Source organism: Xyrauchen texanus, chromosome 48, assembly GCF_025860055.1.
Source record: "Xyrauchen texanus isolate HMW12.3.18 chromosome 48, RBS_HiC_50CHRs, whole genome shotgun sequence".
NCBI classification, from domain to species: domain Eukaryota; kingdom Metazoa; phylum Chordata; class Actinopteri; order Cypriniformes; family Catostomidae; genus Xyrauchen; species Xyrauchen texanus.
This window is the reverse complement of record NC_068323.1, coordinates 16,473,787-16,498,638: the sequence shown is the minus strand read 5'-3', so window position 1 is coordinate 16,498,638 and position 24,852 is coordinate 16,473,787. Positions and strand designations below refer to the sequence as shown.

The following is a 24,852-nucleotide window of genomic DNA, read 5'->3' as shown; positions in this document are numbered from 1 at the left end:
AGTAAACTTTAAAATAAAAGATTGTTTTGATCAATCGAAAATATCTATCATGATCTGATCCGAAGATCAGTTTTATATCGAAGTTTCTACAAGTAAAAGCAATTAGATCCTTATTCTATATTTATTAATTGAAACGTCTCACATCTTTTGATTAGTTATGCATATGATCATGCACACTCATATTTTGCCTTTCAAATATTCTTATGATTTTGAATGTCTTTTGGCATGTAATTGCTGACTTGTATTTTAGGCTGAGCTGGCAGAATTTGAGTTCTGCTGTCATCACGTACAAAGGCAGATATATGTTTTGCACAACTTGTTTCCAAAAAAGTCATTTTTTTGCCTCTCCTTGCTTTCGATTTCAAGATTTCCCCAGAAAACAAACCCACTTTCTCAGCATAATTACACAATGCTTATGACACTGAAAACACAGTAACAGAGACACTGATTATCTGCATTTGTCATAAAATGTGGTAAAATCCCAGTTAATATGGTGTGATCCAAAACAAACAATCTTGTACAGGAGGCTATTGGCTTTTGTTATGTCCTCACTGCAAACAACTCTTAATGTTTCACGCAGGATGACACGGAAAGAGGGGTAGAGCCTCTGTGTTTTGAAAGGCTGTCTCTCTCAATACGCAACATCCCATGTGTTGAAAATAGCTGGGCACGCCAGCCTGGCATGCTTACACTCATCAGATTTTTGCTGGGTTTGCTCGGCCCAGGGGCGGTCGAGATCTGCTCATTCTGGGATCTTTCACGACAGGACCCTGCTCTCTGCACTCAATCAGTCAGGGAAACAAACAGCCTGCAAGAAGAAGCTGTGGCGTTTTTTGTTGTTGTTCAGAAGTCATGCCAAGTTGGAACTTGGAGGCCGGTGCCTTTCCGGGGCAGTGAATAAAAAAAGAGAAACTTTACAGATGTCTGAAGCCAGTCCTGGAAGTTAGAGGGGTTTGAACTTCTCTGGAAGGTCTCGAGAAGAGGGCTGGTTCCTGGGCCTTGCTGTGAGCAGCCATTGGTAGGGGCACAAACCGAGGGCTTGTGCAAGCTGGGCGAGTGGCCAGCTTCGTTGACAGTTTAACAGTGAATATTTTACAACGCAGCATACAGCATGCTGTAAACAGGGGTGAGCTACATAAAGGCTGTTTATCGTGCTTGGGAAGCCTTGGAAAAATAAACAGCATCTTTAAGCCCTATATTAGAATAAAGCAGATGGCTTGGGCCAGTGTGGCTTGGAAAAAAGCTGGAGATGAAAGCAGGCCAGAGTCTTTGAACAAGGAGTCTGTCACATTAGGGTCTTCGGGTCAAACCGTGTGCGGAGCCTCTGAAAGTCATGCTTTTTCACGGCCAAAAATATCCCAGGGAATCTCATGAATATCGTTTGTTGTTGCAAGCATTTTCTGCGGTTGTTAACAGGCCAAATGGTTTTCTGGATTTATTGTTTATTTAATGCATGGTTAAGATATTTTCTGATCTTCAAAGTGTGTTTTTAACAGTGTCATTTATCATGACCATACTTCGACTTTGACCACTAGAATTGTAACAGCAATAGGCCTGTAGGAACACAGTCAAACTGGTGCCACACTGCACATTGTGCTCCATTAACTCCAATTCAACATGGGATGGGAATTTTTGTAATTTTGTCTAGTCGAGTAGTTAAAGTAATTACTCAAGTATAGGGCTGGGCAAAAGGACAATGTTATTGGATATCAGTGATAACTTATAAAATTCCCGATGCTGTTTGCAAACACTCAATTGACAGAAGTTGATCGACAATATCAGGAAATGGCAAATCCATGAATCTGGGAAGGCAGCAAATATATTAAACAGTAGCCAAGGGTGGGAAACAAGGGCCAGCCAAAGGCAACAAGGCTGAATCCAGTTTGCAATCTCCTCTTCCAAATGTATTTCATGCATCAGTAATTTATCTCATCTACCCGCAACAGGAGGGCGACCTGCCAGACGTCTCAGAGTGGCACATGACAAGAAATGCTGCAAGTCACAAAGACACACACTTGAAGAAACACACTTTATTATTTTTTTTTAGAACAGACCAAAAAAAAGCCGTCAATGCTCGTGTCTGATTCGCTGTTTGTTCAGAGGCGTGCAGCATGAGCCTGTCATGGGACAAGCGCATGTAAAGGGTTTTCACTTTTTTTTCCTCTCTCCCTTTGTTTAATTCGTCTAAAAACTGTTTGCAAGATTAATGTCTAGGTTCTGAAATATTTGTATTAAAGAAACAAAGATGAAAGTGATTAAATCATAAAATAATACAAGACACGTTCACTTTGAAGCTAAAATTTAAATAAAGAACACGTTTTGCAGCATTATTTTGGGAATACAAGGAAATTGTTCCAAATGTCTTGCCTATTTATTATTATAGGCTGTTATAATGTAATCTGTGAAAATAAGTACAAAAGATGACAATCAAAAGATAATGCATCATATTTTGTCATTATGTGATTGGCCAACTTAATAATACAATGCTCAGAGAGCGCGTCTCTGCTTTTCCTTCAGGTTACCATAATTATCTTAAGCGTACACCACTGTTCAGCATGGCTGGCTTCACCGTGTGATGGTTTAATGGTATTGGCTTGACCGGAGACATCATATCATCACATTTTTAATACACCATAAGTTGAAAATAGTTTTATAGACCCAGCATTCTTTTCCATTCATCATACAAACATGTCAGAAGGTTTAGAGAATGAGAGAATGTTAAAAAAAATATATATACATTGATCTTTGTGTTTTATCATTGGCATTGCATCGATGGTTAATTGATTGATGCATCGATCCAAATCGATGGATCATTACACCCCAACAAGATACCGCTGAAAATATCAATGCTATCAATCTCTAAATATCCCCTTAAAAATAAGGCCCCTCTTTGACGCGTTTGTGTTTATTTGTCAAGGAATTTTGAACTGAGTGAAAAACCACATCACGTATTTCCATTATTGATCATTGCTGTCACTTCCAAGTACTCGAGTCCATCCCTAATTCAAACGTATCCAAATGTTTGAATGTGAAGACATTTTTGCATGGTGAGACTGCGGCTTCAAGAACACAAGAACATGTGTGCTGCATTTACTGGAAAGTATACTCTATTTTAGGATGACACATGTGAGTCATTCATACATTATATAAGGTTTATTTTATGTATTTTATTATCGAGCCTAAATATGGAGAAGTGAACTTTTATGACATCTGTCATTTTGGCAGAAAGTGAACATTCTTTTAAGCTGCCAGTTTGTGCATCTCGATTTACAAAGAAAACACCGCTTAACGTTTGAAATGATACAGCAGATATTGCCATTCTGATCAGTAATCAACTTGTCATGTTGATGCTTGCAGAATGTCTGGAACTTACATAGTGTGAAATTAGTAGAGGTTTTTTGTTGTTGCTATCAATTGTCTGTGTGTTCAAGTTTTGATTCGCTTAAAGAAGTTGTTAACTTACATTACGTTTCGTTTGCAAATCTACAGTATATTATACATTTGTTTGCATGAAGCTAATTAGATGTGTACATTTTCACAGTCGAACAAACACAAAGGAGCCCGCACATTTTTTCACCAGCAGATACTCTTCATCTTCAACCGCTGCTCAGGGCCTTCACCTACAACTCCTCAAACAACAGGTAATTCCAGTAAATTAATCACATTTCTACACCAATATAAAATGTTTAATGCAAACTACCAATGGTACATCTTGAAACCAGCTAACATTTTCTGAGTGTTGGTTTATATTCAGCTTCATCAATTGTATCTACATTTTTAGTGTTCAGTTAGTGTTTGAGATGACATGAATAAATAAATACATCAATATAATTTGAAGCATTCTGTCTCTGTAATGATTTTCACTGTTGTGGTTGCCGCGTGCCTTAAATGACATTGAGGTTGTTAATGACAATAATTCATATTCTGTATGTGGCGCTTACACCATACTTTTTTCATGGGAAAATACTGTGCTTTCTCATTGTTGGGCAGTGGCGAAGAATTCCCGTGGATTATTCACCGGAGAGACAGTTCATCTTCAACCGCTGCTCAGGTGTCACTCACACGGCACAAACTCAGCAGGCAACAGGTAATTCCAACAAGTAAATCACTTTTCTACATGTTTCAATGCAAATGTCTCATTGAACCCCTTCGTCTTAAAGGGAAACCAGCTTTCAATAGCTGACTGTTGGTTTATGTTCACTTTTCAGTTTAATCAAATGATTTTAGTAGTTCACCAAAAATTATATTTCTCTTGTCATTTGTCCCACTCATCCCTCATGCCTTCTCAAGCTCGTATGACATTCTGTCTTCTGTGAATCACAAACCAAAATTTCCACTCAAGCCATATGGATTACATTGATGCTGCCTTTATGGATCTTGAAAGTTTTTAACCTCACTGACTTCCATTGTATGGACAAACACACATCATATATCCATCAAAAATATTTGTTTTTGTTCCCCTGAAGAAAGTGAAATGAGTTTGTCATGGCATAAGACTGCATAAATGATTAGAGAATGATCATTTTTGGTTTTCCTCAAGGAGACACCCTGATATCAACATGTGTAAGATGTTTGGTGTATAAAAAAAGAGCCACATTATATGTATAATACTGTTGCAATATGTATCAGGATTTGCAGTGGTTGAAAATTGTCTCGTCATGAATCTTAAATGTAAACTAGCTATACATGCTTCTTGTCAGTTACAATTATACAATTTATTTATTTATTTATTTATTTATTTATTTTGTCTAACAGGATAGGGTCATTTAAATTATAGTCATGGCAGATTTACAGCTATAACTCAAAGAAGAGTCATCAGAGGTTTTCAAGCCAAAAAATGTTAGGAAACACATTTGGATGACCATTTTAACATATCCGCTGACATTCATATAAATGTATGCATTTGGTACAGTTGTTGAAATGCTGTGTGCTTCAAATGAAATGTATCATCTATCATCGCTTACTGCCATCCCAGATGTGTATGACTTTCTTTCTTCTGCTGAACACAAATTAAGATTTTTAGAAGAATATTTCAGTTCTGTAGGTCCTCACAATGCAAGTGAATGGTGACCAGAACTTTGAAAGTACAAAAAGCACATAAAGGTAGCATTAAAGATATGAATACAACTCCAGTGGTTTAATCCATGTCTTCAGAAGCAAAATTAAAGGTGTGGGTGAGAAACAGCTCAATATTTAAGTCATTTTTAATATGAATTTTGCTCCCTGCCCAGTAGGTGGTCAAATGCACAAAGACTGTGAATCCCCAAAAACAAGAGAAGACAAAAATGAAAGTGAAAGTGGAGATTGATAGTAAAAAATGTTTTTAAATATTGATTTGTTTCTCAACCACACTTATCATATCACTTCTGAAGACATGGATTTAACCACTGGAGTCATATGGATTATTTTATGCCACCTTAATGTCCTTTTTGACCACCATTCACTTGCATTGAATGTACCAACAGAGCTGAAATATTCTTCTAAAAATCTTTGTTTGTGTTCTACAGAAGAAAGTCCTACACATCTGGGATGTCATGGTGGTGAGTAAATGAAATAATTTTTATTTTTGAGTGAACTATCACTTTAAGCATCACTTTTCTTTTTACTCTGTAATTATTGATTTTGAAGATATTTAATTTAGCAAATAAATACAATGGAAACTGTTAATATACATTTGGCAGATTATTTCTTTGCATTTAGGAAGAGGAGCTTGACCAAGCTCAGAAATGAGCAGATGCCATCAGTGCTTTGGAGCAGGAAGAGCAAAAGTTGCCTTTCAACCCACTGGATGTATTGGTTGTCCTTGAAAATAAGCTGGAGACATTTGTCAAATCTTAAGTCAGTGCACTGACTTTTTGGGCTACTTTATGCCTTTCTCATCAGCTACCCAAATAAGATGACACTTTGTCTTTATTTTTTTGAGGTCATACAGTAAATGGTGTTGCATCTTGACGATGGCAATGTCTTGCTAAGTTGAAAAGATCTTTTGCATGTATAGTTTCATTTATAAAAGCAAACTGTTTCAGGTGTTTTTGTTACAGTATTAGTTCAGATAGTTTTCTCCTACCTGCATATATTTGTGCAGTCTTCGGTTCTAGGAGAGCATGAAAATCTATTTTAGATTGTAAATTTGTAAACTACAATAAAACCCTTTGACATTCACCAGTTGTCTGTTATTTCTCCAGGTCATTTTATTTTAAAGTTAATTTAAATAAATGAACAGAAACTAGAATTTGAAGCTGCTAATTTGAAGCTAAAATGTGATAAAAATGATAAACTAATAAAATAAGAGCCAATCACCTTTCAGAAACAGACATCGCCTGTCAATCAACTCGAGAACGTGAATGTGCATTAGCTAAAAAAACTGGGAAAATGTAATTTAGTTTTGTATAATCTGAGGTAAAGAAGCACAATTTATGATACCAGAGTTGTCAGATTTTATTGCTGATTTGAAATATGTTTTTTGATCGTAATCTTGACCAACCGTTTTGGAGATTTTGGTCTTTCTCCTTTCAAGTATACAGGAGCTGCGCTGTCATGACTGGAAAGAGCCTCCCGAGAGCGTTCCAAATATGGCCAACAATGAACTGACTTGATAGAAAGACTTTGGTTGCACTCACACGCTCATGCAGATCCAGCGAGCATTAGCAATCTCCTGAATCCCCTGCTTGGATTGTGACCACTGACCATCATGATTTGTGATTCAGAGGAACGTTTGATCCTGATCCTAAAGTTGTGATTCTGGCTGATAGAATATGCGCTTAAGAGGAGATATTAGATACATGATATTAGTTTTTTAATATTTGCCTTTTTATCATAAGATAAGACAGTTAAAATTTACAGGGAACTGTTGAGGAGAGAGAGGGAGAATGGTACAGACGAGCACTTTAACATTAGGAGCTCAAAAGCGTCTGCCGCGGCTTTGATATGCGGTCTGTTATGACACTGTGTTGCACACCGGTCTATTATTGTATTAACACGATGACACGTAACAACAAAACAAACTGTGACTGGTCATTTACATGTCTAAGTCGATTTACATGCAAGCAGGTCACTTCAAGAAATAAAATGGGCCAAACAGGAACATTTATCAGCCAATGCCAATTATTGAAAAAGTCAGAATCTTAGCCTCAGCGATATATCGGTAGACCACCAATCAATACCCAACCCTATTAAATATGTTTGCCATAATATATTTGTTTGCAGAGAACTTTATTTGTTAGGCTAGGCTATAAATTACACCGTAATCATTCATTTAGTATTAAATATATGATTTGAATGATGAAATATATTATGGATGTTTTTAGAGCTAGATTCATAGACGGACAGATCTTGACCTTTCCAGTATCTCGGATGCACTGATAAATTGTGTTCAATAGGAACAGCTGCTATGAGCAAGTTTCTTTTAAATCTGTTGCTCCGCCATGATAGTAGTTGACCTGAAAGAGAAAACTGATTTTAGAAGAAGACTGCTGTAGTGCCCCTTGTTGCCACACCATACTTGTGTTACATTATAAACTGCGTTCTGACACATTTTCAAATGCAGTAACACATGTTATAAAGCTTGCCCAGATAGAAGTATTTTGTGTTAATGTACTTTCGTAGATTATATTTTGGACCTAAGGTTTCACATAAAGAGACAAACAGACCTGCAATGTTTATATAGCTATGTTTCTCCCACATCCCTCCTTTCTCACGATAAGGATAGACCTCTGTGCCACATTAAAGATTTACCAAAGACTGTTGTACTCAGTGTTCTGAGAAAATAGGAAGGGGTGATGGTGGTTTGTGTTTTACAGATGTATTTACATGAAAAAGACAAGGGGAGTTTGATGAAACTGTGCATTAGAGGTTTAAAGAAGGGAAGACACTAATGGCAGGTGTGGAGAACAGACCTCTCAGGGTCTCTATGAACTCATGGAGGGGCCCTACATAAATAAATGGCCCGCTCAGTAAATACTTGTTGGTAACTTTAGTTTTTCACAGTTCAGTTCACTATGGCTGAACCTTGTTGTAGGGAATAAAATCTTTGTGATGTGGGGGAACAGAAGCAAGATCACCAAATTAAAACACATCACAGGCAAAAGTACCACCGCAGCTCCGTGTGTCGATCCACTCGACCATGGCTCTGACACGATTTCTGAAATGGCACATTTGCATTCAGTGTCTTTCATTTATTTAACTTTAATTACAATGCTGAGATGCTGCATCTCAAGGAATTGAAACTGAATTGTTAACTGGTCCATATCATTTAAACATACCTGTGCAGAAAAACACCCAGTGTTTCTTTCCTCCGACTTAATTTGCAACGTTGATGAACTGTCAAAGGCCGTAGAAGAAATCGTATCCTGAAATGCCTCCAATTATTGCATCGTGAATATTCCAGAGAAATGAAGCATGATCAACATCTGTTGTTTTGGTTCTGAGTGATACGGAGCATAATGGTAATAAACCATTTATTGTGCATTCAGTGATTGGAGAAACGCCACTGAAATCGTTGCCAAACTTTTAGTTGCTTCAAACGCTGAGGAGAAAGGGCCCAGGAGGTATAGATGGAGGGATGTTTAGGACTGTAGGCTTCTATTAGCGTGATTGCAGCCGGTGGGCTTGACCTCTGGCTGTGGCAAAAAGAATTTAGCCCTGTAGTGGAAGTTGTCACATCCCATTGTGGTCAGAGGTTAGCTGGAGAAATTTGTGTTCAGTGACATGGCTTGATCCTCATTAGACCACATTGGATGGAGTCTCAGCACATAGGGCCACGGGTACAGCCAGAGGTCTTCAGGCCACAAATAACAAGCAGTATCATGCAGGGAAACATTTGGTCTCTCATTGAAATGCTAGCAGTTGTTAAGCTACAAAAAAATATAATTTTTTAAAATAATTTTGATTGCCTTTTGGTTAGGGGTGGGAATCGTATAATGATTCTGATCTCGATACCTTAACAGTTTTAGTACTTTTGAGGAAGGACTATTTGGATTAAATGCAATTAATATCGGATTTTCTGACCTATAGCAGCCTGCTACAAAATGATGAGATTATATATAATATATTAACAGAACATTTTCTACAGACTAAGACATTTTTTTTTAAATTCCTTCTTTTATTTTATTTTTTATTTTTATCCTCTTTGGAGAATGCCCAATTTCCACTTCTTAGGTCACCTCAATTCGGGTGGCGGAGGACAAGTCTCAGTTGCCTCCGCTTCTGTGAACGTCAATCCGCACATTTTATCACATGGCTCGATGTGCATGACACTCTCTGCGATCCCCGCACAATTTACCATGCACCCCCATTGAGAATAAGAACCCCTAAATGAGACCACGAGGAGGTTATCCCATGTGACTTTACCTAGCAAGAGGGCCAATGTGGTTGCTTAGGAGACCTGGCTGGGGCCATTTAGCACTCCCTGGATTCAAACTCATGACTCCAGGGGTGGTAGTCAGCGTCAATACTCTCTGATCTACCCAGGCCCCCTCCTTCTTTTATTTATTATAAAATAACACTAATTACAACAAATCTAATAATGTGTTCTCACAAGTTTTCATAACACTGTAATAGGGGTATAAAGGAATTAAATGTTCATGGTACGATAACCTTCACAAAAAATACTATTGCGGTATCATGGTATTAAGGTGCCTTGCTAAAATTATTAGAAAAATACAGCAACAAGTCGTCTGACTGGATGATGGCCCAGGATGTGATGTTGTGGCTTTTTTTTGGATGAATAAATGAATACATTTGAAATATTTATAGTTTGTTGATGCCATCCCTAACTGATTTTTGAAAAGCAGGCAACATTATAAATTATAATACATACGACTATATTAAAATATGAATTTTTTCCCCCCAGGTATTTCCCATTAGGTGCATCTTGTGAATGAACAAAAAACAATGCCATGTGAAATGAATAAAAATTATGCTTAAGTTTTTTATTTTTATGCGGTTTTGAAATATTTGAATAATGGTAAGACAGGAAATCTTGTCATCTTGTTCTCTCCCTATATGATAACATTAAAAACAATTGTTTATCTACTATTTTGCGCCTACATCTTGTAATGATTACCCTGTCTTGTCTCTCTGTTGCCCCCTTGTTTTCCATCTTGTCACTTTTCACTTCTTAAGTTTTCACTTTAGTCCCTTATTTAATTCCATAGTCCACCCTGTCTCGTTCCACTGTTGCCCTCTCGTTTTCCATCTTGTTGTCACTTTAGTCCTTTATTTGATTCCACAACCCTCTGTTAGCGTTCGTATTCACTGTTCATTGTTTACACCTGCCCTGGTTAATTTGCCTTTGGTTTCTGTTTATCACCTTGTTACCTTGTTTGAGTTCTGTCCTTTCATTGGCCACCTTTCCCACGTTTGTGTATTTATACCCCGTGTCTTTGTTCTGTCTTTGTCGATCGTTGTTTGGTGTAAACCCGGTATGTGTTCCCTGCCCAAGTTCTCCGTTTGATCCTTCGTGTTTTAGTTAACTGTTTTATGCTTTATTTCCCCATCGTGGGTTGTTTGTTTGTGTTTATCTTCTGTTTATTCAAATAAAGCCTCAGCTGCGTTTGGATCCGTAACTCCTCGTCTGCCTCGTTACTCCAACATTACACATCTCCGTGCTCTTTGCATATTTTCACACAGTAAACAGATTTACATTTGCGATTAAAACATAATTTCTATCTGTTGGTCAAGCAAATCCACTTGTGACTGACTGGCAAGTTTCTGAAAACGTTAAAGGAATGTTCCGGGTTCAATACAAGTCAAACTCAATTGACAGCGTTTGTGGCATAGTGATGATTACCACAAAAATTAATTTCGACACTTCCCTCCTTTTCTTTAAAAAAGTAAAAATCTTGGTTCCTGTGAGGCACTTACAATGGAAGTGAATGGAGGAAATTTTTTAACGTTATAATACTCACTTTTTCAAACGTATAGCCACAAGACATAAACAATATGTAAACATGATTTTATTGTGATAAAATCACTTACTAACATTTTCTGTGTAAAGTTAAAGCCATGATGATGTAATGTCAACAAACCCTAAAACCCCAAAATTATTGTAAAAATAATTAAAAAACGTTACAGCTCAAATAATACATGAGTTTTAACAGAAGAATTAATGTACGTACAAGTTTCACATGTTTAAACTAGGGCTGCAACTTTTATTTTTAGATTATTATATTATATTTAGATTATTTTGACAATCGATTAATCTTTCATTATTTTTTCAATTAATCGATTAATCAGCTAAATAATGACATTTTCTGTATTTTAATAAAATTGTATTTTTTAAGAAACAGAAATGATATAGGCCCTTTGGTTTACTGTACTGAACGATTCTATACTCTCATAAAACTTTAAGCAAAGCCTGAATAGTTATGTTTATTAATATTATTACTTTCAGGACATATGCAAAACAGTTCATTTCCTTTACTTGTGAAACTTAAGAAGTACAGTTTATTAAAGATAAAAGTTATTCATCAGAGATGGACAAAAAATCAGGTGGTTGAGGGCATTGGTGACACCAGAATAGTAATATTAATAATTCTGCCCAGCTGAAAAATACATCATTACGTTAGATACACATGCTTGCACACCGTCACTGATTACATACATGTTAAGTATTTTCAGGTATTTTCAATATTGTAAGTTTTAAAACCTTGTTGTCACTGATTACATGTTTGTAAATTATTCTTTTCAAAAATATTTTTTTAAGGGTAGTGCATGCTTATCCAGTAAAATAATATTTGCCACAGAATAAATTTACTGGTGAAATCAGACATTACATTTGGCACTATCAGGATTATCAAATATCAGGACCCTTAGCATTATTATACATTATATTCATTTTTATGTAGTTTAATATATTACAGTCATCCGTGTAGTACAATGCTGTGCAGATTCACTCTTGTACTGAAAAGTCACATCCCGGTGATCATTGTATTAAATACGGTTACATGATGAGAAACAGTCTAAAACAAAAGCTGGCACACATGACCATGACATCCACGAATGCTGCGTGACTGATTACATTGAAACTGAAAGCGCGGTGGGATGTTGCACGAGTTTAATCAACATTATTGCACTCCCTTTCTCCATTGTGATCGTTTGATTGACACGGATGTGCACCCTCGTTTGCTCGATGAACTAATCGATAATGAAATTCGTTGTCAATGATTTTCAATACCGATAATTATCGATTTTATCAATTAGTTGTTGCAGCTCTAGTTTAAACCCTCCAAAATTGCCCCCATTCACTTACATTGTAAGTGCCTCACTGGAACCTCGATTTTTGCTTTTTTTTAAAGAAAAGGACGAACGAGTGTGTCTTTTAAATTGAAGTTACGGTTCAGTGAAACAGAAGACGTACATCCCAATTTAGGGATTTATTTTAGCAAGTTTATATGATGCTGATGCCGATTCTCTCTTAAATGAACAGATATTTACAATGGAAACTATCATTGCTTTACTTGGATTTTATAAAACCATAGTATTTCGTGAAACCGTGACACCATTACATCCCTACACTTAACAACCTTTACTTCATTTAGAGTCAGACATGATGGAATGAATCATTTGCTGTTTTTCATTGACTAAAAATAACCGATTGAAGAGTTCTTATTTCGGGAAGCAGCACTTTGTGTTTTGCTTTTGTGTTTATTAATTTGTTTGGAAATCAGAGTACATTTGTTGCACTATATGTTTTGAGTCGTGGATTCAAAGGATTCGCTCATAAGAGTTATTTGTTCTAGTATTGGACTCTAGTATATAACTGGCTCAAAAAGACAGTGGCCATGCTATTAGTTTTAGCATTGTAGTTTCATAGTATTGTGTTTTATAGGAGTCATTCATTCAGGAACCGGGCTACACTAGTGGCACTGTAGATTCAAAAGAATCGGTTCTTGGTTCCAACCCTACTTTCGGTGCATTGAAATATAATACAAATTTTTCTTATATTTGTAAGTCTAGACAGCTGTCTTGGTAGGCAGCTCACTAGGTTTTGGAACAGAGCTATTGTGTTTCTGTAAAAATAGATTTTGCCTAGATCCTATCCTTGACAGCAGTTTTTTTCTTTTACATGACACTGTCAAATGGGTGCCTGCAGGTGCGTACAATCTAGCTGAGATCTTTCAGAAGAATGTCTTTCATGCTGTTCTTTGGAATTCAATCAGGAAGTAACATTGATTCACAGTTTATTGACTGAGACTCGGAGAAGATCGGTGAGGTCGTTCTATTAGAGGCAGCAGCATTAAATGGTTTTTGTAATCGGTGTATGAAGAGTTTCTCTAAGGGTCTTTCTTGACTTTGGAATAATTAGATCTAGACATAAACCTGCTCGACCAGATACAAGGTAAAGTCGACAGTAAACAATGTGATAATGGAGTCATCGTTTTAAAGTTGGTTATTGTTGTTAATTGTAGAGTGAAACAGAATATTTGTTGTATACTCTGTGTTAAGAAGTGCTATATTTAATCTAGCCTATTCTCTGTTTCTTCTGTGACTACTGTATTGACAATGTGTTCATTCATAATCCATGCTCATTTTAGGCTTACTCTCTTATAGTTTTCTCTTAAAAGCCCTTAGAATTTCCCGTGGCAGCTGCAGTTACCTGCATTTAGAAAAGAAACCTAACGTCTGTGGGTCTCAAACGTTGTCTTTTCAGCGTAAAACCTCAAGGCTATTTATATATATTTATGATCAGGGTGGGTTTCCTCACTTTTTCCACTGGTAGAAGTTGTGTAAACTCATTTTGCGCAATAGTTGTAAAGGATGGTCTGGCACAATGGCCACAGTGTGTGAAGGTAATTGTCATGTTTACACAGTGGAATAGTTTTTACATGCCAGTTATGTCTGCAAAGACACAGTGCTGTTTTGTCCTTGTGTTAAGCAGAGTTACCTTGTTTTCTATGACATTAACATTACTCTCACGGGATTAGTTTGCAAAAGTTATACTTACACAAGTTACACAACATATGCTATATTCATTTGATATAGTATTGATTTTAATGGGATTAGGGTTTTCTGGAAAATACAGTAATTTGATTTCTCAGAGAATGATAAACAGTAGGTTATTTTCAGAGGTTGAGTGAGGAAAATGCAGACATTTTGTATTCTGTCTGTGAAAAAACACATTTACCTAACCTCCTCAGGGAAAACTACTTTTATCTGAATAGTGCTTTTGGCAAAGTTTGTACAAAGGCTATACAGATATAAGCAAATAGAAACACCTCTCACTAATTATAAGAGGCCTAAATGTTTTCAATGCTGCAGATGAAATGTTTTTTCTGCATCTCGTGTTATTCAAATCGGTCATTTTAGCGCAGATATACAGGCTAGTCAAGTTACCTCTAATGGATTATTTGCATCACTTTAGGTCTCTCTTCTCTGTGCTAGAGCTCTGCACATCAAACGGCGTTCGGGGGATGTGTGCCCCTGCAGGGTAATTAACTGTTCCCTCTCAGACCCTCCACTGTAAGGCACCTGCAGGCTTGACAGCACGCTCACAAAAGCTCGAGCCCAGAACTGATTCATCAAACTGGCCCTCGAGAGAAGACACACAACTGGCAGCCGGGCGACGTGGCTCGGGTCTATTGCTGCCCTGCCAGCTCCTCTGAGCCTCGTCCTTTTGACTCAAGGATACATAAAGTGGACCATTACACCTGCACACACTCCAGCCTCCTACGCATGCCTAATGTTCTATATGTGTGCTAATTGAGAGAGACCAACTTGGATAATACACACATATATGCACACTGCTACATTTTAGAAGACGTTGCTGGTGTTTGGTGGAGATTAGGTGCTGGGCGATATATACAAAATATTTTATCGATAATTGCCTTAAAAAATATTGTGATATACAATTATATCGTCAACCCCCTTGCCGAGGGTCAGTAAATATTTTTGCTTTATTTATTTTGCCTTAAAAATGTAATTCATTTATTGAAACATGAAAAAATTGAAAAAAGAAGTTTCTAAATTTCAATTGCACTTTATACTAAATGAAAAATCCAATAAAATGACATAGTAATCCAAAAATCTTATTTAACCACCTTATTTAAACATTTACCATCTCCAACGGCTCCATTTGCCATCACGCAAGTATTTGTCAACGACAACAGGTGGAAAATTAGTAATAGCCTACAGATTAAGAACTAAAGACCATTATAAATGTAAAGATAATTATAATAAGGCCTAATGAATTCCCAAAATAATTCTGCCAAATGTGTGTTCTGTTTGTATTGCATTTTTGGTAATAGTTAATGCTACCTAAAGAAAAGAAAATAGAACTCAATTCCAGGTTCAAGGTGAACGTGTCTTGCATTACTTTATGATTTATTCACTTTCGTCTTTGTTACTTTAATACAAAGTTATATATTACTGAACCTGCAGAGTTGCATTCACAATGCATTTTAACTGCGAACTAAACTCCCAGCTCCTCCTGAGATGATCGGAGATCATTTGCAGCATTCTCATAGATGACATTATTCTTGCAAACAGTTTTTAGACCAATGAAACAGAGAAAAAAAAGAGTGAAAACTTTTTACATGCATTTGTTCCATGACAGGCTCATGCTGCACGTCTCTAAACAAACAGCGAATCAGACAGGAGCATTGATGGCTTTTTAATTTGTCTGTTCTAAAAAATATAATAAAGTGTGTTTCGGGGGCCTGGGTAGCTCAGTGAGTATTGACGCTGACTACCACCTCTGGAGTTGCGAGTTCGAATCCAGGGTGTGCTGAGTGACTACAGCCAGGTCTCCTAAGCAACCAAATTGGCTCAGTTGCTAGAGAGGGTGGAGTCAAATGGGGTAACCTCCTCGTGGTCATGGGGCATGTGGTAAGTTGTGTGTGGATTGCGGAGAGTAGCATGAAATACATTTAGGCAAGGAGCTTGTGAACTGAAATCAGCCTCGTCGTGTTTTTCAGATGGCGGGTGCTAGTTCCATACCCTGGTTTACTGTCATATAAAGCTGCCTTCCCAGATCCATGATTTTGCCATTTCCTGATATTGTTGATCATTGTCTGCCAATTGAGTGTCGCAATCATAGAACTGGGTGATTTCAGTTTTTGGATCAATTCAAATTTACGGTTTTTTTTTAAATCGTTGTATCGAGGTTTTGCATAAAATATTAGCAGATGCTGTTGTTGGATACACTGTCAATCCACCAATGGCTGAATATAAAACAGAAAAACTCATGTTTACAGCACTTAGCTTGATGCCGCCCTCAATCTGATAAGCTGAACATGTGTGGAAATATGTGCGGCTGCTCGCTCTAATGTAACATTGGTTAACAACACGGAGACCGATATAAAAACCGGTAATATTTCCAGTACGATTGTACAGTGTCTTTGTAGGTAGAATTTGTCCATCATGCATGTTTACACCGGTTTAAACAATAACTATGTTCTGTGTAAGTTGTGTAAATCATGAAGCACTAAGTTACATTTTCTGAGACGTCAACAGAAATGTATGCGTTTACAATAAAGTGTTAGAACATACGTGGCAGTTATGGGTGCTTCAAATAAAATCATATAATGGAAAGTCTATAAATGGGAGAGTCATCCACATCTCCATTTACCATGTTGATTCAGATAGATCGCTAATTATTGCCTAGTTATCTGACATGTTTCAAATGTACTGCGTATATTGAAAACATTTAGGAAGTGATCCGATCATTTTGACAAACAGCGATATTATTTAATTTTGCTGCTCTGCTCAGAGTTTACCGCTAAAGACGGTTTTGCTTCTTGCACTGAAATTGTTCTTATATATGTTCTCTTTATGCAGGTGTTTATGGTTATACATACAAACCTAAATTGCTTTGAGATATTTTGTAGTTTTCTTATTTTATACTATTATTTTTGAACATCAGTGTTATTTTAAATAAATAAGATTTTAATTATTTTACTTTTATGCTGTTGACAACTTTCTGTGTGTTTCCTGTCACACACCTTTGTTTTCTATAATGAAAAATGTAGAATTAAAAAAACTTGCATTCTAATAAGGAACATCTTATTTGAATCGTTAGTTACTTTTTTGAAAAATACCTTTAAATGTAGGAAAATGTAATAGAAAATCGCAAATTGTCCTTTAGATTGAAAAAAAAGAACATCGAGATTTAATTTTTTTGCCATAACACACAGAACTACCCAATTGGCATCGGGATCTTTGTAAGATATCGTTGATATCCGATAATGTTGTTCCTGTCGCCCAGCCCAAGTAGAGATGTCCAAAACTACATATTTTTAAAGTGACTTTCTGGTGGGTCGTCTGAACCACTAATCATCTAGTCTAGATGGTTTATTTCATATAGTTCAAGAGCTGTACAGATGTACATTTCTGAAATCACAAAACTATAACTAGTTATTGCTGGTAGATCAACATGTGATGCTTATTCCTTATTTGTGAATAAATAAAGGTACATTTTTATTTTCAACATTATTTGTACTTTAGACTTTTGTGTGATTGAATAAAACTAGCTTCATACCATGTGCCCCACATGTGGTTTTCGACCATTGAAGATGGGATAAATTTATCAATTTACTCATGGAGCCACTGAGAGGCCCATATCTTTGGGATTTAAATATATAGGGCCTAATATATGAAGATACTGAAAGTAAAGTTTTATTCTGAACCAGAATCTAAAAGTACAGTACTGTGCAAAAGTTTTAGGCATATAAGATGTTTCACACTAACATTTGTCTTAAGATGGTTATTTATATCTTCGGCTTTAGTGTGTCAATAGGAAATATAAATGTTAGACTCTCAAACAGATGGTATTGCCCCCACAGAGCCCCCCACTTAACATCGTATCAGTCTGAGTTTCCATAAAGAGACAGAAGCAATCGAGACAGACTAAATAGAAGAACATTGGTGAATTCTCCAAGAAGCTGGAAAATCTTATCTGCCAACAACCAAGAAAAACTGTGTCCAGGTGTACTTAGGAGAATTGGGGCTGTTTTAAAGGCAAATGTGGTCACATCGAATATTGATTTAGCATTTTTTATGTTTTCTGGACTTTGTATGACATTAAGTCATAAATGAAAACTATTCATGTCATTATTTTTGAAGACATCCTCACTATGCACCATGTTTCACAAGTGTCTAAAACGTTTGCACAGTACTGTATATTAATATATCTTCCTTTCTTCTTAAGTTATAGGCCCTTCAACTTTGGAAAAACAAATGTTTTGCACCAAAATAATAGTTGAAAATTGTCATTTTGCTATTGTGGCAGTAATTTAAAGGAAATTAATTTAGAGATCCTACGTAATTATTATTAAAGCTAATAAAAAAAAAATCAAATCTAGAAAAGGCGATTGTTTGACATCCTGACCCATCCAAAAAGACCACCACACCAGAAAGATTGGACATCTATAGCGTTTTCAAAAGAGGGTTCAGGGTCCTTTGAGACTAACCGTAAAAGAGAGTCAGGTATTAAAGGCAAAGGCCTGTGCACTACTTTGTGTGTGTCTATAAATCAAAGCTGGCCCTCACATGCAGAGGCCATTTGTGCTGTGCTATTTACTTCCGCTGAGAAATAATCATTACCCTATAAAGTGTGAAAGTGAAAAATGTAAAGGAGGCCTATAAATAGGTGCTGAGCAGGAATATGGATGGCCGGTCGAGACTCCCTCAAGACTGCAAGACTTTATTCCCCTCAGGTTCCTTATGGAAATGAAATCGTTGCAGACTAGAAGAAAACAGCCCCTTAGATGAAGTAGTGGCTGCAGAATTTTTATTTGTTTGCAGAATATTTTTCAATTAGGCTTTGTTAGTTACGTTACATACCACTTTGCGAAAGTTCATTGAGATTAATATTCAAGCAAAACAATTATGCATTTTCATATGAAAATATAAATGAGCATTTCTTGTCATGTATGCATTTATACAAAGGCACTGATAGCTTCAGAATTCACAGGATCATGTCCTGAATCTTCAGACATGTCCTGAGTTTATTCATGTTGACGAACTTCTATACCTACATTTCTTTTCAGCAGTGATTAAAATAACTGTGCAAATCTTGGTCCTTTTTAATTGGACTGTTCAATCATTAATTTGATTCTTTTCAAAGACCACAATGATCAGATGGTCCACACTTTGCTGTCATGGTAAAAAAAGAGAGGGTTCTTCGTTTCTTATAATCATGGCCACTACTTTTACTGTATTCAGAGGCTCAAAGCAGCCTTTGATGTGCAGTTCATACCACACTTGTCTACTGTTGGCTTTCTCTGTTTCCTTGATCCAGACTTTGATTCATCTGCATATGATTCTGGTCCACTTGAACACCTGTGAGCAAAGGCTAATTTTAAGTCCAGAGCTAGTTAACATCCACACTCCTTGATCCACCAAAAAACCCTCCTCCCCTTCTTGTTAAATCTTTCCATTTCTCAAAAATGAAAAAGGATGCTACTATATATGCTAATTAAGGACTTATAGAGCAGCCTGCGACCATTTAAATTGCACTGTGGGGGTACCCAGGGTACCAATAGGAAGTTTGGTTTTGGTTAGGTCTACTTTTGTCATTCTGGATATGGGAGCACAGGGTGCATCTATTCTTTCATAAGCAGAAGACAGTTTTCTGCTTTTTGACAATGCAGCACGTACTGTATGCAGCATATGTAGATTAAAATATTCATATGTGCTGTGGTTGTGGCTTTCTGTACAAATCACTGCAGCATCCAGGATTTGACGTATTGGTGTATTTGCAATTTGACATGCATTGCAAAATTACAAATTACTCATCATTTCTGCATATCCAAAGCTATGTTATTGACTTATGATGGATGCTCACACACAAAGAATCATACAGCAGCACTGTTAAGGTCAGGGATAGGAAAGTAATGAGTTTAGTAACCGTTTAGCCCCAGAGATGCAGTTAATATGAGTTAAATCTCATATTGTAAAGATGAGAAATTTAAATAGGTAAAATGAAGTTAACCATTTTTTTTTTGCCTTTTCATTGTTTCAGAGCCTTGCGAATGTCAGGGGAATCCCTCATATTTTATGTCTGGCTTTTTTGTCAAATTAATTTATAGAAATGTACATATTGGACAGGAAATTATGGGAAGAATGGGATTGGAAAATGTTGATTTGAAATTGCATTGGCCACATTAACACTAAGGATCCACTTGTGCGCTGGCCACCAGCCTATGGCCCAAATTTGTCCATCTTATGTTGGAAATAAGAGGTACTTTGTCAAAGTTTTTTGGGTTGGGAAATGAGAATCAGCTCTTGTTCAGAACCGGTTCTATTTTGTTAAACATACTGTATGATATTTTTGATTTCCGTTTCCAGACCAAACACCAATACTCTGACAGTGTTTTCGGCAACAAAGTTCAACATCAGCACTGGATGCCACTGAACTTACAGCTTGAAAAAAATAACATGACCAGTGTATTCCAAATTCTCGAATGAATGACCGTAATGAGCCTGTTCTTTTGAAACTACTGCGTGAAACAAACAGTGCAACCTGTGTAGTCCAATTTCTGAACAAATTACAATGAGTAGGGGTGGGTAATAATATAGATATTCCGATGTATTGCGATCTTCTTTTGAACAATTTCGATATTGATTCTTAAATCCCAAGATATATCTTTTACTCTATGTGCAACCCTACAATGAGAGTAAAATCACTTGCATTTGCAACCAGATTTCGTGCTATGCGATTCAAACTTTATATATTTGGCAGCAAGCATGTAACTGTTTAGATTTCACTCACAGTGATTGTGTAATATGGTCAAATGTTCTGCAGCGAGATCCTTCCACTGTGTGTTGAGATTAAAAATTGGTTTTAAGACGAGATCCACATAACACATTTGTCATTGAATAAAGTCTATTTTAATACCCTTACTGTTCTCGTTGATCAAAAACAGCAAAAAAATTTACATTTAATCCTAATCATGCATAGCACAGATGAGATAAAGCCATTTGAGTCCTCTTTCGTTAACAAGTTTACTTAGACTCTCTTTACATAACAGCTGGTTTTCTTAAAGAGACAGTTCCGTTTTTTTAGCATATGCTCAACAAATCAATGTAAATACTTGTAAATATGATATACTTATAAATAGTATTTTACAAATTATATATGTAATATATCATAATTGTTTTTTTTATAGAATATATGGATTTATTCATTTTTTTAAAAAGCTAAAATGTGACCAAAATGAGGAAAAGCTAATAAAATACACAATTAGTCAAATTAATATTTTCGTAATGTACCTATTTAGAACGTCCCCAGTATAATTAACAGCATTAGCTGGGAGAGAATTCATATGTAAACAAAAGATATATATACCCTTATGAATCAATATCAAATCAAAATTAGCATTGAATTTGAATTAGCAAGAGCTTTTGAATCGGTGTCAAATCAAATAAGGAAATCTCTATCAATACCCTGCCCTAGTAATGAGCAGGTTATTTTAATAAAACATTGATAAACATAAAGAGCTACCAGTGTAGTCTGATTCCTGAATGAAGGACTCTAATGATTATTAATTAATTAATTAATTAATTTTAATCTATAGCGCATAACATACAGCCTGACTAGTGTAGTACGGTTCCCTGAACGTATTACTCTTAAAAGTCGGATCTTTTGACTCTACTGTGCAAAACATATAACACGACCAGTGTATTACAGTTCCTAAATATATGACTCTAATGAGCCTGTTCTTTTGAATCTACAGCACAAAACATACAGCGCAACCAAGTTTGTGAAAGACTGTGTGTCACGAGTCAATTCTTTTAAACTGACAGCATGATACAAAAAGAGTTACCAGTGTAGTGTGATTTCCAGAATGAATGACTCAGTGAGTTGGTTATTTTGAATCTACAGCCTGAAACAAGTGTAGCTGGATTCCTAAAGAATTTACTCTTAAGAGCCATTTCTTTTAAGTGAATTAAAACCAGAGTGACCAGTCAAAATGTTTTTATTAAGTCCAGTCATGACAGTGCAGCTCCTGTCTACTTAAATGGGGAAAGACTGAAATCTCAAAACCGGTTGGTCAAGATTACGATCATAGAACATCAGCAATAATATTGGAATCATAAATTGTGCTTCTTTACCTCAGGTTACGCTAAAACACACAATTTTCCAGCTTGTATAGCTAATGCACGTTAGCAAGTTGATTGACAGGCAATGTCTGTATCTAAAAGGCTAATTTAACTGTAAGGCAGGACTTCCTTTCTAAATCCATTGACTGTTGGGTTTTACAATATCCCAGATAGCAAAAAATGTCCGCACGGCTTCGTTTTGCCGCCGTCCCCAAGCTGTCGGCTATAGGTGCGTCTCACTGGCGGGGATGAAGCGTTTGCCGCCGAATTCGTCACGCCCATCTCCCATTCATTAAAATAGAAGTGGCTAAATAGTTTCTGGACCAGTGTAGTGTGGTTCCCGAACAAATGACTCTTATGAGTTTTAGTAATTTGCAAGTATTTCTCTTTTTTCATGTCCAACTCAAAATCAAATAAGTAACTGTTACTGTATTAGGGAATGCTGTGAGACTTCAATACAAAGGAAGTGTATTTGCTGACTGGTTGTTCATATGACAATGTCAAGTTAAAACAGAGTTTTGTTGTTATCACTGAAATTGTATTTTTTATTTCGTATAAGATTAGGATCAATTATTGAATTGCATATATGCCTCTACATGTATAATGCAGTCCAGAACATGGTTTCAAGACTCTTATGACTATGCAGCAAAACTTCATCTTACATTGTTAGTCAGCTCCTGGGCCTCTATTTCAAATTGGTTGCCTACTGTCATCATTGCACGTATTGGCCCTTTTGTCATGCAAAGCTATGTATAGCTACATTAGTTTGCTGCTGCCCCTTTTCAGTATGTAAAATTTTTACAAACGACGCAGCTGAAGAACCAAATGTTACTCGTAGATGCTGTAAATAGCCGGTGGAAACAGCACAGATGAATGTTTCTCTAGACTGTTGGGTGTAGTTGATGGTGGAGTGTGGTCTGGGCGTGTGTGTATATAGTCGTCTCTGTGTTTAGTCTCAAGAGGCTGCAGCTCTTATAATGATTCTACCCTGTTGTTTGGTGCTGGTGTGCTGATGTCATGTGGCGTCTCTTTAATTGATTCTGTTAATGAGGGTGTTGAGAAAGGGTTGGGTGAGCTGTGGATGGGAAGTGTAAATGCCCTAAAGTCATTTTGACACTGAATAGGTCAGTCGAGGAAGCTTTGATGCCAGCCTCAATCTGAATTGCTTAAAACTGAAGTGGAACTAACCGCAAATGAGGGCAAGCCAACCCATGACACCATTGTCCAATGTCTCTGTACATTAGGGCTGTCAAAATTGCTCAAAAATGACATTCGAATATTCCCTCTAAAAAAAACACATATATTCGAACTATTCGAATATCTGGTTGCGCATTTGGTCAATGACGCGCATTACGTCAATAACAGGACAAATTAATACAAAGAGACATAACTATTTGTATAGGTAGTTTATTTAAGTTTAAACATATTTGACAACGTATTACCTACACAAAAACAAGTAAATCAACTAATGGCCAAGACCTCACTCTCGCATCGCACGCAGGCACTCTTTCTCTCTCTCTCAGCCCTCACGCTCTCTACGCATAACGGTTTAAAAGAACAACAACAATAAACAAATGTTGAGTGCTGATCAAGAGTTTTGTGCAAGCAATATAAGGTCGCGACTCTTGTCCCAAATATAGCAGGCTTCATTCAGTGATTAAAACAAATTATTAACATTAATTGAAGTTTTACAGTATATAGAACCGACATTGAACGCTCCGAGCGAGCTGTGCTGTGGTAAACATGGAACTTTTCCTTGACATGAAACGGTAAATAATCAAACCAGTGGAAGCCTGCAGTGCATGAAACTGCTGTATCTAACCTACCTTATTCATGCAACATCTATTCAGTCAGTACAGTAGCCTTACATTTTAGTCATGTTTCTGTTTAACGTTAAATAAAATGAGGCACACAATTCGAGAAATGTGACAACAAAGACCCCTCAGGCAGCACGCCCACTCGCAAAGCAGACAGCCGCACATCTGCTACAGCGGGCGCGTTTTTTTCCACATTCGAATATTAATTTTCACCTTCGAATTTCTGTTTTTTAAAACTATTCGAATATATATTCGAATTTAGAATATTCGTTGACAGCCCTACTGTACATCCTTCTGCATTCTACTCGATTTTATTTTAATATTTGCTGAGAAAAGCCCTCAAGTACTGTAATGATAATTCAGTATATAATAATCAAAATAATTCTCAAATTGTAAATGTAATTGTCACGATTCCCTGTTGTCTGCCCTGTGTTCTCTGTCGCACTATCACGTTTATGTCATGTTTCCTTGTCTGCTCCGTGTTTTCCGTTTCACCCGTCACCGTTCACGCTCCATGTCGTGTTTTCCTTGTTGTTCGCCCGTGTTTCACTGTCCTTGTCTAAACTACATTTCCCACAATTCCGGCCTCCCTCACTGCCTGCACTCATCATTGTTTTCACCTGTGTCTCGTTCAGTCTCCACTTTGTCCGTGTATTTAAACCCTGGTTCTTTTAGTCACTGTCGATCGTTGTTCGTTTGTGAATGTTTTCATGCCTGGTATGTGTTCCCTGCCCGAGTTCTCAGTTTTATTTCATCGTGTCTTAAGTCTGTTTCATCGTGTTTGAGTTTCCTGTTTTCCCATCGTGGACTTTTCTTTGTGTTTACCTTTTTGTTACTTTTGTGTTGATATTAAATAAAACCGCTTTTGGATCCGCACCTCTCGTCTGTCTTGTCCTGCTTCCACACCAGGCATTACAGAACGATCGACCAAAAAAAAAAAAAAAAAATGCATCCAGCGGTCCAACAGGCCAACTATCGGCTGCTTTGCTTAAAG

The 24,852-nt window shown here is 36.7% G+C and overlaps 1 protein-coding gene across 5 annotated transcripts in view; it reads left to right on the top strand.

Moving 5' to 3' along the window:
* The window catches only part of LOC127639823 (serine/threonine-protein kinase Nek7), a 97,420-nt gene that overhangs the window by 5,450 nt on the left and 67,118 nt on the right, over positions 1-24,852 (top strand). For 2 of the 5 annotated variants that reach the window (XM_052122075.1, XM_052122077.1), the window contains exons 2-3: positions 3,542-3,641; positions 3,991-4,087. The exons of 2 other annotated variants lie outside the window; for them this stretch is intronic. The gene's annotated coding sequence lies outside the window, so the exon portion shown is untranslated. Of the gene's footprint in view, positions 1-3,541; positions 3,642-3,990; positions 4,088-13,194; positions 13,340-24,852 lie in introns of those variants that run through there. One more of the 5 variants, XM_052122078.1, reaches the window with a different exon arrangement.